The following is a 14972-nucleotide window of genomic DNA, read 5'->3' on the forward strand; positions in this document are numbered from 1 at the left end:
CTGCCGTCGTCGGCGGAGAGGACGTTTTATTTCAGGCCAGCGGGGGAGCCGCTGGCGGGAAGTAAATATGATGAAGAGGTTAGCCGTCAGCGCTAATGTCTCGCCTCCCGCAATTGACTGCGGGCCAGCCACCAGTGCCGTAATATGCACGTCGTGTACGCGTGGGTCTGTAAGACGGATGCGACCGTTCATTTGTATACATACAAAGCCGAGTTATGCCCCGTGTGGTCTGCGTCTCTAGCTGCGCGAATATAGTGCACTGACTCGCGCGCTATCGGCATTGTGGGATCAGACGAAAAATTGGCGAGATTACGAGTCGGCTCCGTATTTCGCTTTGTTACTTCGTTTATAGCTCATGACTACGATGCGCGAGGACATTAACTAAACGAAGCGAGCGCTTTGCATTCGCTATAGCGCTTGCATGCTGTGAGACAACTGCACTGATAAACGCGCTCTGCGCAGATCGGTCCAGCGAATAAGTTATAATTCTTCGCATTGCTCCGTGGCGGTTATTGTTTTTCATTTTTCTTTCACTTATTTCATCTGGTAGCTGTATTACTACTATCGGGTTTTGTTGCGCTTCTGTGCGCGCGTATGTATGCCTATATAAAAACTGCGCCCCTCCGTCAGCTTCAAGTGCTTTCAGATATGGCCGGGAGGTTTTTTTGTTTCTCTTTTCTTTTAAAGCCAGAAGGACACCTACGCCTCGGTTTGATCGGACACTGCAGTGGCACTGCACATTATATACCAAATTTCTTTTTCTTCGCGTCTCTCTCTCTCTCTTCTTTCTTTTTTGCTTTCTTCAGCCAATGGTAGGTCGTCCCTTTCAAGTAGCTATTGCTCTTCCTAGACCGTCTAATCACTAACATCTCTTGAGCGCACCGCAGACAAACATGCTGCTCTACTAAAACGCGTCCCCATTGTGACGATCGACGGACATCCTGAGCAAACAGTTTCTCGCCCACTGGCAGCGTAGCGATAGAAAAGGAACTTGACATGTTTTGATGGAGCCCGGCGCGCTAGCTCAATAAAACATATTAGCTTGTTGGCCGTGCGGTAAAAGTAGCTACAAGCCTGACGTTCTTATTATTGGCCTCCTTGGTTCCAATCGGCTTTCTTTGGAAACTCGGAACTCCAATCTCTCCTGGAAGAAAAGTGTCTTTGCCTTCCTTTTAATTTTAGTCCCTAGGGTATAGCTCGGCGTTTTCAGCTTTTGTTGCTTCAACCTTTTTTTTTATTTTTAGTTCCAAGCCATATCACTTCCGCTGTCTAACGCAACTTCAGGCGCTTCAACACCGAAGATGGTTCCTTCTTCCGGCTCACATCTCATATTTGACTTAAGAATCACGAAAACATTTGTGATATCATTGTTAGTTGTATCTTGGTATCTCCCGTGCCATCAACTGTCACCACGGGGCTGTTATACTTGCGCTGAGGGAGGAGAAACAGAAAGGACAAACGATACATACATATATATATATATATATATATATATATATATATATATATATATATATATATATATATATATATATATATATATATATATATATATATATATATATATATCTGTCTCTCTGTCTACAATAATGCGCCTTCTCGGAGCACTGCGCGACACGCCAACTATTCAGAGCAGCTCCTGATATATATATATATATATATATATCAGGAGCTGCTCTGAATAGTTGGCGTGTCGCGCAGTGCTCCGAGAAGGCGCATTAATGTAGAAAGAGAGAGAGAGAAAAAGAGGCAAAGAAAGAAAGTGTTCTTAGCCGTGCCGTTAATTTGCGTTATCTGTGGTGGCTGACGTCGCTAAACCGAAAAAGCCATCCCATGGGTGCCATGACGCGGAAGTCGTTTGTAGATGTATATACTATTGATATTAATATTATAACATTAATATTCATATTATATAGTTATATTAACGTCAATATTACGATCACACGTGATAATTTGTACAAGTGTTTATATAATAGTCAGGTGGTGGACCGCATGTGTCAATGGCTACGTAAGCGAAGCTACACCCAGGCGTTATATATAAGCGGCGCATGTCCGTGACAGCCAGTGACAAAGCGCGCATCCTGTGCACAGTGAGGGCCACAGACGCACGTTAATCGTGAAAGGCGTAAGAGGGACGCAGACGGAAAAAAAAAACTAAGCGACAGCTTCTTCGACAACGTAAACACAAGGACAGCGACGAATCAGCGAGCATCACGGCCGAGTTATATGGATGTTCCGCATTAATTGTAACCGTGCACGGTATCTCATGACGCCCAGCTTCCTTTCTTTCTTTTCCTTTTAGTTTTCTTATTCTCTTTTGAAAACTGACATTTTGGCGCGTATATTTCACTTCCGCATGACAACGTATGGAATGCGCAACCTCCGGGATATATTCTCCAGAATGAGACTCCCGACTCGTACTTCGTAGTGGCGGGAGAACAAATGGGAAGATTTGCTTTGATAAATGCTGCAGTGCCTGGAGATTGCGCTACACTGCCGCATGGGTATACTTGAAGTCAGGTGCGACGCTTCTTCGTGTGGCACAGAGCGCAAAGGAAAGGGCTGACAAGAACACCCGGTCCTGTCGGCGCTTTTTGTGCTGAAAGGCAGTAAATTCTGGAGTGCTTAAATGGAAGTGCAGTTTCCACAGCCGCTTGCAGAACACTTAGTTTGTTTTTCACCGGAAGCTCCGCGGATAGCGCGCAAGAGGGTGTCGCGAACACGGCACGCTCGCATTTCTGCGACAGTCTGAACTGGTGGACTTAGGGCGACACGGACGCTCAGGCGGTGCAATTTCCGGCGCAATATGCCAGAATAATCCTCCTTGTAACAACGTCACCAAAGCTATAGGTTTGCAGCAAGAGGCCTGCATTGCATATGTTCAGAACGGCGTTCTAGAAAGCCATGCGCTCGCATCAATTCACGCAAACTCATGCATTTCCATAGGCGGAAAGTTTATTTTTCCGGGGAGGGGGGGGGGGGGAATACTTAATTATGCTGTCTCAGTATGTGACCCTATTCAGTATAACCTAATTAAGCCTCTTGAACTTGTTTAGTATAACTCCGTGCATTTCATACTCTCTAATTATTCGCGTACAGCAAGCATGACGCAAATGAAAGCATCCCTCAACGTATCTACACTGTCGCTTCGTCGTAAAATTGCACGTTTAACCATGTGTCACAAGTTGTTTCACTATAAAGCACTAAAAAACGACCTCATTCCTTCACCGCTCTACATCTTACCACGCGTTCACCATAAGGTAGGCAGGCATCAACGTATTTATTCAAAGTCATCTTTTCAGTCATTTCTGTTTCGGCCTTCGCAAGAGCGGAACCACCTTACAACTTGTATTGTAACCATCCGCAAGAATGAACATTTCCATGATGCATTAGCTAATACTGTATTAGCAGTAACAGTTTGAACGTACTCCTAATCAAACAATGGTACAAATTTTATGCTTATTTGTTCGATGCATTAACTAAGGTTGTATCAGTAGAAACGTTGCAAATGTACTGTTAATGATGCTATGGCACTATTTTTTATTTATTTATTCTGTATTTGATATTACTTACACTGTATCCACTTCCCTCTTTAATGCCCATAGGGCCCTGAGGGTAACTGAAATAAACTGAAATAAATAATCAAATATGTATACGTTTACGTAGGTCATGCTTATTTGTGCTAAATATGCAAGGTGGGTGCTATACTATTGAACTGCCACAGTTGGTCAAAGCAAGTCTTGCGTTTTTTTTTTCTTTTAATCGGTCATTCCAAAAAAAAATGAAAATTGCAGCACGTAAACAATAGTCATGAAACATTTTATTTACAGCACATACCTTTCATACCTTCGATATTATCAGACTTGTAAAACGTGCGAAGCAATATTAATGCTCACAATCTGAAAGTGATGTAAATTCATTGGCGCCCCTCGTTACCGGCAGCGCAGTGGCGCCTGTGGGACGCCATTAGAGGCTCTATGAGTCGCACTCGCGTATACTTCTAACACCGTCAGAGGACTCCAAGCACAACGCTAAACCTTCGATTCGCCGTGAGTGCTTCGCCCATCGGACAAAATTTTCATTTTGTTCAAACTCGAAAGCAGATTGCCCGCATGCGTCTTCGAATGTTAACTCCTAGCGACAGAAGGCTTCAGTGAGTTTTTCATGAAGGATGTTGTTGGCAGTCTTATTTCGTGCTGGTGCACGAAATAACCTGGATGCGAATTCGACACCATAGATATATGGATGCCCACAGCGTCCGCAAAGGTCAGGTTGCTGTCTGCATCAACGTCCGCATCCGACTCCACATCCGCATCTATATTTTTGACGACTGAGATAGCCGGTCCTCCACTGTCATCAATGAATAAACAGCAACATATATCCACATTTCACTGCGTCCAGTTTGCGTTGTGGTTCGCTTTGAGATGCATCGCTGCGTTCACACATTTCCTTTGTTTTAGTGAAAGAAAAAAAAAGTACAAAAACATGCAGATCCAACGCTGTGTTAGAAACTAAACGCCACGAAGCTTGTTTGAATTAGCGAGGTGGCAGCAGTGTAGCGCATGACACGAGAACAACCTCGTCGACTGTGTGCTGTTTGCTGCTTGCGCCAGAAGAACGACGGTGATTTGTGACGCTTGTCGAGGGAAGCACGCTGGTGAGAAGTGTATGCACAAGGTAATGACACTCCTGTCACATAGGCTCGTGTCACATCGTGTCACTCGTGTCACATACAGATATGTATAATGAACGAGAAGAAAGGAAACCAAGGGGCCCTATTTTCGTTAGTCCTATCACGAGATGCCAAAAAACAATGACACCAAAGACAGCATAGGAGAAATGTTCTGGATTTCTTAATTGAATTAAAAATATTATGGATAAATGGTAATGAAAGTGGATGAATAAACAACTGGTGCAGGTGGGATACGAATCCACGCCTTCGCATTGCGCGTGCGATGCTCTTACCATATGAGCTACCGTGGAGCTATTTTCCCATACACTTACTAGGGTATTTGCGTTTTATTACCAGAACACACACACACACACACACACACACACACACACACACACACACACACACACACACACACACACACACACGCACACGCACACACGCACACACACACACACACACACACACACACACACACACACACACACACACACACACACACGTATATATTCGGCGAAGAAATGATGACGAACGTCAAACAACGGGGAAGATGCTGAGAAAGTGTCGCTTAAAGAAATGGAGAGACAAGCAAAGCGCAGGTGCTCTGTACACCAAAAGAAAGAAAAGCAAGAAAACTGCAATTGCGACCTGCCAAGCGCCTGAAAAGATAATTCCGCACCATTACCACTTTATTCGTAAACGACGTGACGGAGAAAGGCAGTAGGCCGAGAGCTGGTAATAGGCGGTGCAGCAATGTCTCCTACAATGGCGGCACATTGATGATGTCGGTGATGAGGACTCATTTGCATACATAGCGCATGTCGCGCGGGTCAGTTGCCCCCGGAGCTTCTGGGGAGGCAGACGTTAGCGTGGCGAGCTGCGCGCGCGCACTTCAGAAATTGATGCGCGCGAGCCGCCGTGCGCCATCGCCAAAATGAATTCGCACGCGCTTATACCGCGGCGATGCGAGATGGCCTGTCGTCGGTTCGCTGAACCGTTGCGCAAAAGGCACGGCGAATGACGAACAAAAGAATCAAATGCAACGGTGGGCCTCGCGGCAGTGTACAAGCGCTGTATTCGCAGAATTCACCTCGTCGACAAGGCGGCAGTTTCCAAAGCGCGCCCTTTGTCCGAGGCGTTTAAGGCCTGGCGCGCATTACACCGACGCGACCTTGTGCCATCGTTCGCAATTCTCTTTGAGCGCACTTATTCAGAAGAAAAATATCAGAAATTAAGCGACCAACTATGCACCTACATCGGCAGACGTTCTTATTAGAAGAGCTACAGTTGGGTATAGTTGGTTGAACTGGTTGAACTGAAACGCGCTTCGAAGCAACAATAGCGCGAGAAAACGATGCAGGCTACACGGCATGTGTCCACGTGTCGTCTGACTCTCCTTTGTTTTTTTCGAGGGGGGGTGGGTGGGAGGGGGTCTTGTTCTGTGGTAGAACATGTCAATCCATTATGTTTATTTAGATACTGAACGAACTCCCTCGTGTAAGATGAGTGCCGCTCAGTAGTATTTGTATAGTGTCTTCTTACACATATTTATACAGCTACTATGTGGGCTCACTTTCGATCTCGGTACCGAGCCACGTGGAGCGCAGCTTCATCACTGTGTCTACGTTTTCGTAAGAGGACGCCGTCTGGTGCGCGCTTTTGCGTTATTCACCTCTCGATAAATTTTTCAGCGCCACAAAACACACATGTCAGAAATTCTTGGACACGTGTTCGTGCTGGTTCAGGACTATCAGCGAAAGCGTTCTCCATTTCGACCAACCGCAGTTTTTGTTCTTCCGTTGCCGGGGCATGCAGCCTGCACGTATACCGCTCGACGCGGCCAACACGGCGCGCTTTACGACAGGCTGCGCCGAGCTGAAACCGCGGTATCTTTACCGCGGGCGGAACCACGAGGCAGCTGTGAGTGGCAGATCAAATCGGATGTGCACGCGGGGGCAATCGCGTTCACGGGCTTGCATTTTCAATGCCACGGCAGAAGCGTCGTCCAAACGTTCGAACGCCAGAATCCAAGGGTATAGCCAACGTAGCAAATGGCTCTTGTGTTCGACGCGCTAATGCAAAATAGAGCGGGGCACGGTGGAGGAGGAAAGGCCGAGAACCAATGAATGAACAACAGGCACTCGCCATGCCGCTGTAGAAGAGGTCTAGAAGCTATAGCGCCACGACGCCAGGGAGCAACAAAAGAGGCCGCTAACTCGAATCGCCCGCTCTTGTTTTCGGGCGAGGCTTTCTTTTTCTTTTTGTTCTTTTTTTTTCCAGGCGCGCATTTTCTCGGCTTTTGTTCACGCGGGCGGCCATCAAGCCAGGGTCGTTGGGCAGCGCCCGATGAATAAATAACCGCGCCCAATGGTGGCACAGAGCGCACGCCGGGATCGATTGTGACAGGTTCTTCGGTAGGCGATACACAGACTGGGAGAGAGATATGGCCGGCCAGCGCTGTCCCTGGCAGACGAGATTCGGCCCGGGAGGTAGAGTGCCGTGGCCGGGCATTCTCTCATATAATGTACGGCACGGGGTCTACCCGTCGCCCCTTCGGATTCCCGTTAGAGCTAGGGGAAGCACGCTTAGATGCGTAAACAAAGCTTCGGCACCCCATTATCAGAGAACGGCTCCCGCGGCTCCCCTTCATGAGCTGCCCTCCTGAACTTTTCATGCCGTACGGAAAACAACCTAGCATTCAGGATGTGTCGTTCTAGAGCGGGCATTAGCACCGCTGTTTTAGTGCCAATGACATTCGAGGGAGCCTGTGATAAACCTTTCTGAAACTGTTGCATCCCCGAGGGCGGGTAGAATCAATCAATCAATCAATCAATCAATCAATCAATCAATCAATCAATCAATCAATCAATCAATCAATCAATCAATCAATCAATCAGCGGTTTCCGCGCGTCCATTCTAAACCTGGAACACTGTATTGCAGGAAAAATGTTTTCTGAAGGAGATAGTACTCAAATATTACGCTATGACACGGCCATTGCTGATGCCTAAAATGGCCTCATTGTTAGCAACCTTTATTCGACGAATTAGGTCATGGTTACGGTAATAAATCAGTGCATGCAATATAGTATAGTCTAAGTTTCGTCCTTGCAGCGCTATTTCTATTGGTTAACACATTTTTTCATAACTATTTTGTTATGCAACCGCGCGAGTATAGGCCTTGACACAACATTATGAGCAAATAAACTGCCGGCAACCGCTTAATCAGAAGCCCAAATTTACGTCACCCTGATTGCTGTCAAATCAGACTGTGCCAACGGGATACCTCTGCGTAACCAACAATACCGTAAAAATAAAGCACAAACCACTTCACTGTGGTCGTGTAAATCTGAATATGTAAAACGCGCGGAAGGCTCTGACGCAGCATGCGTATACAGTCTTACCTAGCTATAAAGAGCGCGCAACAGGTGAAATGAAACATTGCATGTCACCTGCCGCATGCAGTCAAACTATAATATAGCGAAGTAAATTGTTCTCTGTACCGAACACACGAAACTAACCGACCGACACTAATGTAAAATAGCTTCCTCACAATGAACTGGGCAGTGGATATATCGAGCTTGTAGCATTCCCCGCCAGCGAACCTTGAAAGTGAGGAGCTGCTTCGCCCAACGCTTCAGGATGCGCACTCTCCGGAGGATTTGCTGCAAAGATGCTATGCCGACGCTCCTGGAAGGCGACCGGAGCAGACCACGCATCGGTGTCGCCATTCTGAGTGACACTGAGAAACAGTTCAAGGCGCATGCAAAATACTGCCTACTACACGTGGCCTTGTTTTCAAGACACGAATTCCTTCATTGCTTATCTTTTCCGCTGAACATAACGAATCACTCGATAAAGAAGGTATAACAGAAGATCGTTTGAGTTCACTATAAGCGACTGTTCGGTGTAGGCGATCGTTCGAATGTAATCGTAAGGAACCCTTTGCCGGCGAATGCGGTGGGGGTAAGCCTCGCGAGAGGACATGCCAGTTAGCCCCATGGCGTGTCCACATGATAAGGCGTGGCGTGTACTCAAAGGACATGCACCGTGTGTGCTCCGAGTGCATTTCACACGACATCGGAACGCTCGTACGGCAGGCCAACACACACGCTTTCGCCGAGACCCTTTCATTACAGTCCGCGCTGCAGGACTGATATCTGGTGTCCCACGCTTTGTCCTGCGAACACACCGAACCTCAGACAAGGCACGCACTCGCGCACATTTGGGGGGACCGAGCTTTTAATGGAACGGGCGTCGCAGAAAGTTCTGGAAGCGTGTTAGGTGGCCCACCTGCAGCGAAGAGGCTTAATTTCCCGAGTTGCACACCCGCAATCAACCGCGCGCACCGCTGTGAGAGGACAGGAAGCGCATCGACCAGGATAGAAAAGGGCGGGCAGAGTTGTTGGCTTGTAGGCCGCTGGGCCGACAGCGCGAGTTCCGGGGGGAAGGTTTGATGTCCGCCACCGGTTGAAGCTGTCGTCGTGAGGCCGCGTGACCCTGGTCGCGTTGTAATTTGAACGCGAGAGCTGGCACGACAGCCGGTGGGCGAAACAGCGGGTTTAAGTTAAGCCTGCGGTTCGGCTGTCGCCCGTCCGTCAGCGGCAGGCGAACTCGCGGGAAAGTACACTTGCTCGCTTCCTGCTGTTCACTGAAAACGAACGGCGCACGTCCTCTCAACTGCGTTGTCCCGAATTCGGGAAACTCTGAGGCAGAAATAGAAGGAACAGAAGGAGAGACGGGATGCTGCACGACCGCAACGGCAGTTGAAAGAAGCAAAAGTGCCAACCTGGTTGCGCTCGAAAGTTCCTAACCGTTTAGAAAGAACTGGAATTTCGGAAACAACAAGATAGCTGGAAATTTCATTGAACACTCGATGTCATAGTGAGAAATTGCTGGTTAACCAGCTATCACCTGACAGATTTCAGACACTCCTTAAAATGGTTCTGCCGTCTCTTCTATTTTCTTTTTTTGTTCATCGGAAGAAAATACAGATAGGGGATGTGATAAAAGTAGAAGGGATGTCAAACAGTTGGACCCCGAAATACTTTCTTTGAGTTTGTTTCTCAAAGTCCCTAGACATACCTCATTTTGTGAGCGAATGCTGTTTAAATATACTGGGCGTCTAGATGATTCGTTTTCCTTTCGCATTCATTGTGTATAGCTCGCAAACATTGTCATCCAGATGCTTGATTGTGCTAATAAGGCAGTTTTATATCTACACTTGTCAGTCTTAAAGCTTTTCCTCCCGAAACGACCGTTCAGTGCAACGGATGAAAGCCTGAACCATGTTCTCTTGCGCATAGCTTTTCAGCATACTCGTATTCAGGAAAAGAGAAAATAAACGAAAAAAAATTGGGAAGTATGCTTCAGCTACTCTACACTGGAGAACTGGTGAGAGTGAGGTATAAAGGTAAGAAAGTAGAGAGAGAGATAGAGAGAGAGAGATAGGAAGCACAGACACGATCACAGCCAGTCGCTGTCACAGCAGGCGATCACAGCAAAGAATCACTTTTAGCGCAACGAACACCAATGAAGGCTATAGTCCCTTGTACAGGTCAGTAGCTCTTAAAAACTGTATCAAGGTCTATATATATCTATAAAGTACTCGACGTGATTTTGCGCTCATATCGTTATTTCACAAGTACGTTCATGGGGATAGGAAATCTTTTTTACGGCTTCAAGTCGCACCTTTCACGTCTCGCACATTATATAACCACCTCAGCTTCAAGCGCACCTAGGGGAACACCCATGCATTCATTTAGTCGGCGCTTCATCGTGCCATTCTATTGTGGAACGCTCTTCCTGATTTCATCGTCTCCGAATCTAATCCTGATAAATTCCGCCAGCTCATCAGTTCATATTCCACTGCATAACTTCAATAAAGTGCATGATGCTTTTTCTCCTTTTTAAGTTGTGTGCTCTCTTGTTTACGAGCTCATTATCTCGCTTATTATTCTTGCATTGCTACTAGTATTGTTTAGTATTTGTACTGGAGTGGCAACTTTTTTTTTCATTGTTTATTGAAAGAACTGGATCGTTTGTCTTTCTTCTAATGCGTACATTACCGACCACGTTATTTCTGTACAATGCTTTAATGCTTGTATAAGATGTGTATACGTTTTTTCACTGTCTAATAATAATGTATGTCTATTATGTTTTCCTGCAGTCACAGAGCGGTCTTAGCCTGTAAATATGGCCAGTGCATTCGACGGGCTCAAAGTGGTCGTAATACGCGCACACATGAACGGATTGACCGAAATGCGATGCTCAATGAATGCGCGAAATACGATAAACGGGGAAGTATACACCACAGACGAGAGGTTAGGCAACACGCGTTGTCGATGTATGGCGTACTATGCCGCAGAATATCTCGGTGCTGCGAGCCACATGCAAATGTGGGCAATGTCACGCAAGAAGTTAACTTTTCGAGATATTGTTCGGAATAATATTTCACAGACTGAAACGACAGACATTCTCATCGCTGCGACGAGAATGTCTTGAGTTTTTCGCAAGCCTGGTGCAGTAATGTCGTGGGGCACGCCTCAACTGCCGAGAGCGGGGCGAAACGCTTTTGCGAAACGCCGGTAACCACGGCTTATATATATACACGCTTTGTTAATATCGTTTCGCAGCTTTCGAGCAATGATTTCCCTCTGATCTATCAGGTCTTAACAATGCTGTCAGCTTTACCTATACGCGCGAGAGCTCACAACAAAGTTTCAGCCTCCATTCAACTCTGCTTCAAATGAGTGCCCCGAGATTTGCGAAATGGCGCAGTTGCGCCTTAAACCTTGACAATCCGAGAACGGAGTTATTCGTTTATTAGCACGAACTCTCCGGACCGCTGCATTCGTTGCTCTTTCAGCAGTACTAGTGGAGTTTTATATCGTGCTTTCTTCCCGATAACAAAGAACTTTAATTCTGTTTGGTTCGTTTCTATTCCGATTGTCGCACTTCCTCCTCTTTGTAGCTCTCAACAACACGAGATACAACAAAGCCTGCGTTATTCGTACTTTTCGTTCGATAATTATAGCCTTGCCTTAAAAACTGAAATGGCGAACTAAATGCCACGGCATTACGAGCTTTTTTTTCCCTTTTTTTCTGTTTTTATAATCCTATATATGTTATGATTTCAGAAGAGTAGAATATTGGGCCAGTCGGTAAGGCATAATTGAGTGCGTTGAAGCTCGACAGATGGGACAAGCGCTAATGAGAACTGTCAGTCGTTGATTTGTGGAGGAGTGTCCTGTCCATTCGTGAAACATCGCGAAGTTCGTCGCTTTGTCGAACTGCCACTTTGCGAGCACGACAATGTTTATTCCTCTTACACCTCCCAATCCGCGCAAATTTCCACTTGAAAGGGCTAGCATTTGACTGGGGGTCTTTTGAATCAGCTTCACAATCATATTCGCCAGAAGCAACAAGCAAAGGCTTCACATATGGACTTCGCAATGATCAATACCGAGCACACTCTTCAGATCCACCTTTACAACACTCTATAGAACGTGTCTAAACACCCTATACATTGTACTGCTTCTATACAGATCTTCTTATTGCCTGTACGAAAGCTATTAACGTTCTATAATTAACATACGAGAGTATACGGACAGAAGTCAAAACACGGTCCTCAAGCAGTCCATCTGCTAGGAATAGCCTACGTAAAGCATCAAAGTGCTTTCTGGAGTTCACAACCAAATATATCTTTGACTTTGTAAAGACCCACGAAACAAGTTATTTTAATTGTGGAGCGACGTGCGACATCACCCTGAACCGAATTCGCTTCTCTCTGGTCGCGGTCCGCACGTGGTGCTCTTCGCAATGTTATTTTTTTTTTCCTGGCCTATGACGTACGATTTATATTTTGGGGAAATTGTTTTATAAATGTTTGTTCAACGTAAGTTGTTTAGCATGCATGGTGACCCGGACATGTCAACGCCGCCAGTTCCCGTACAGAGAGAGAGAGGGGGGGGAGGGGGCACTGAAGTTTTATGTGGTTATGTCGTTGTCAGGAACGCCTTCTGTGCCGACCGACACAGCCAATTGCAAGGGGTGATGGTGTAGCGGCGGCCACAAAAGTTCTCGGAGGACAGTATGGCTGAAAAAAAAATGCGCGGATTTTGGCGAAGAAACGCTATTATTAAATGATTCAATTTGCTTTCCGGTGTCGGGCCTCGGATTGCAGAGAGACAGAAAAAAACAAGAAAAAAATCTAGGTAGGTTTACCGGGGGAAATCTGGTTTGCTAGTCCACGAGTAGAATGGGATTACGTCGGTGAAAAGATAAAGGCAGAAAGAGGAGAGTTACCGCTGGCGTGCTGTTACCCTTTCACATAAGCCCGTCGACTTAAAGAAAGCGACCCAAAGATTTATATTTAGGCTATTATTTCAAGCTGCATCTCAAAAACACGACTAAGCTTGATTCTCATCACGGTTCTCACTCTACGTATAAACTACAGCAACCGGTGTTGCACACCGACTTGTGTACGCTACCTCTATGCTGCACCTTACATCCCTACGCGGAGTGTGGACTAAGACGCCAGGAGGCTTTGCTCATTAAAGAACGCTCATCCGCTTACGGTCGACAAGAGGATTATCGTGAGCTATGACCCTCTTCATGTTCACAGCCCCGAAAACACTTCCGGTATCGCCCTCCAAAATAAAAAATCAATAAAAAAATCAATGGCAGTTTCTCCCGAATGGCGAACCAATCACTGCGATAGCAAGGTTTTGTCGTCACGCTCGAACTCTTCGGACGGCGTTCGAATTATATACGCCACTGTGACAGGCTTACGAGAGGCAGCACGCAACTCCGGATGAGCTGGAGAAACAGCTCCCCGACATCTGCCAGGCGCCTCACAACGCCGGTCTGATTACAAGCGCCGACAGTGTTGCTGTAGCCGTCGTTCCTCGATGGTGCACGAGACCGACGATGCACGAGACCGATGACGCACAAGAGCGAGAGATGAGACCAACGAGTAACCTTCGGCCTGAGTCCGTATACTGCAGCGAATTATTAGATAACGTTAGCTTGACGTCTACTGTCCGATCCGCTCATGGACAATGCGTGCACAGAGCAGCTCAGCAGGAACGCTATATATAGTGCGGTCATTTTTAACTTTTACGCAATTTTAAGAATAGCCTGTTGCAGATAACATAATACTAATCCTTGAGCTGGATTATTGAGAGAGGCGAACATTAGCTGCACGAGAATTCGAAAAACCTATTTAACTGATTAATAAAAATTGACTGATCAACTTCTGATTGAATTACTTTGTAACACACATCGCAACTTACGAATTGTAGCCGGTGAGTGGTTAGCAAGGCGTATCCGCTTTAAATGAATTTAGAGAATAACGCCAGTTTAGAGATGTATGCCCGATCAAACTCGCCGTAAAAAAATCCACTGTTATTGGACTTAAATTTTTAACAGAGCGCTCTTTTATACATCGGATAAAGCCAACGAACAATGAAGCCAAGGAAAGTATCGGGGAAATTAGCTGTGGTTAAAATTGTAATGTAGAAAATGATAAAGAAAAGGGAAACGACAGTGGATGAAAGGATAACTCGTCGTCGGTGGGAGGCCAACCCACAAGGCTTCGGCATCGCCCTCTGCCCCCTCCGGAAAGCTCCGGAGGAAATTCGGGCCCCGAGACCTCCTCACCCCCCCCCCCCCCTTCTCTATTGTCGGCGACTACGTACGAGCCGTCGGCCCACCTATAGATTTTGCCCCCCTCACACATCACTTTCACGATAGGGCCCGCGCGGCCGCGCCATGCGCAATTGCCGGCAGAGTGGAACCCCCCCCCCCCCCCCTCCAACTTCTCCTGTCCCTTGCGCGCTTTCTCCCAGCTTTCCTCCCTTGCGCACGAGATGGAGCCACCATAGTCTGCTCACCCTCGCACGCATTCACTCGCACATATAGCATACGGCGCTCGGCATAGGTTGTGAACGCCCTCGGACTTTATACGGAACATCACGGTGACAACGACGACGACAGCAGAAATGCGCCTGTAGTGTCCATGTAATTGCTATCGCAATAAAATGATCACCCTGTATTGTATATTTACAGTGTGCGTACGCACATCGCTCACACCATGCAGTAGCGAAATGAAGTATACGCTGCCATGGCTCCACCACCGAGGCGATTGAGCGTAGCTCTTCAGGTGCGTCCACTTCGCTTCGTCGTTTTTGCAGTCAAACTGACTCCGCCGTCTCCGAAAACCCTCGATGATGATGATGATGATGATGATGATGATGATTCATTGGCGTCTCCTTTGAAACGGGGCGGGGACAAATGGCGA

The 14972-nt window shown here is 46.8% G+C and overlaps 1 protein-coding gene and 1 long non-coding RNA gene across 2 annotated transcripts in view; both read left to right on the forward strand.

Annotated features, from left to right (window-relative positions):
• Positions 1-14972, forward strand: part of LOC135910253 (phosrestin-2-like) — a 314202-nt gene that overhangs the window by 160814 nt on the left and 138416 nt on the right. The gene's annotated exons all lie outside the window — the stretch shown is intronic.
• LOC135910063 (uncharacterized) overlaps positions 1-14972 on the forward strand; it is a 127589-nt gene that overhangs the window by 39909 nt on the left and 72708 nt on the right. The window lies entirely within an intron of this gene.

This window comes from Dermacentor albipictus, chromosome 1 (genome assembly GCF_038994185.2).
Source record: "Dermacentor albipictus isolate Rhodes 1998 colony chromosome 1, USDA_Dalb.pri_finalv2, whole genome shotgun sequence".
Taxonomy (NCBI): Eukaryota; Metazoa; Arthropoda; class Arachnida; order Ixodida; family Ixodidae; genus Dermacentor; species Dermacentor albipictus.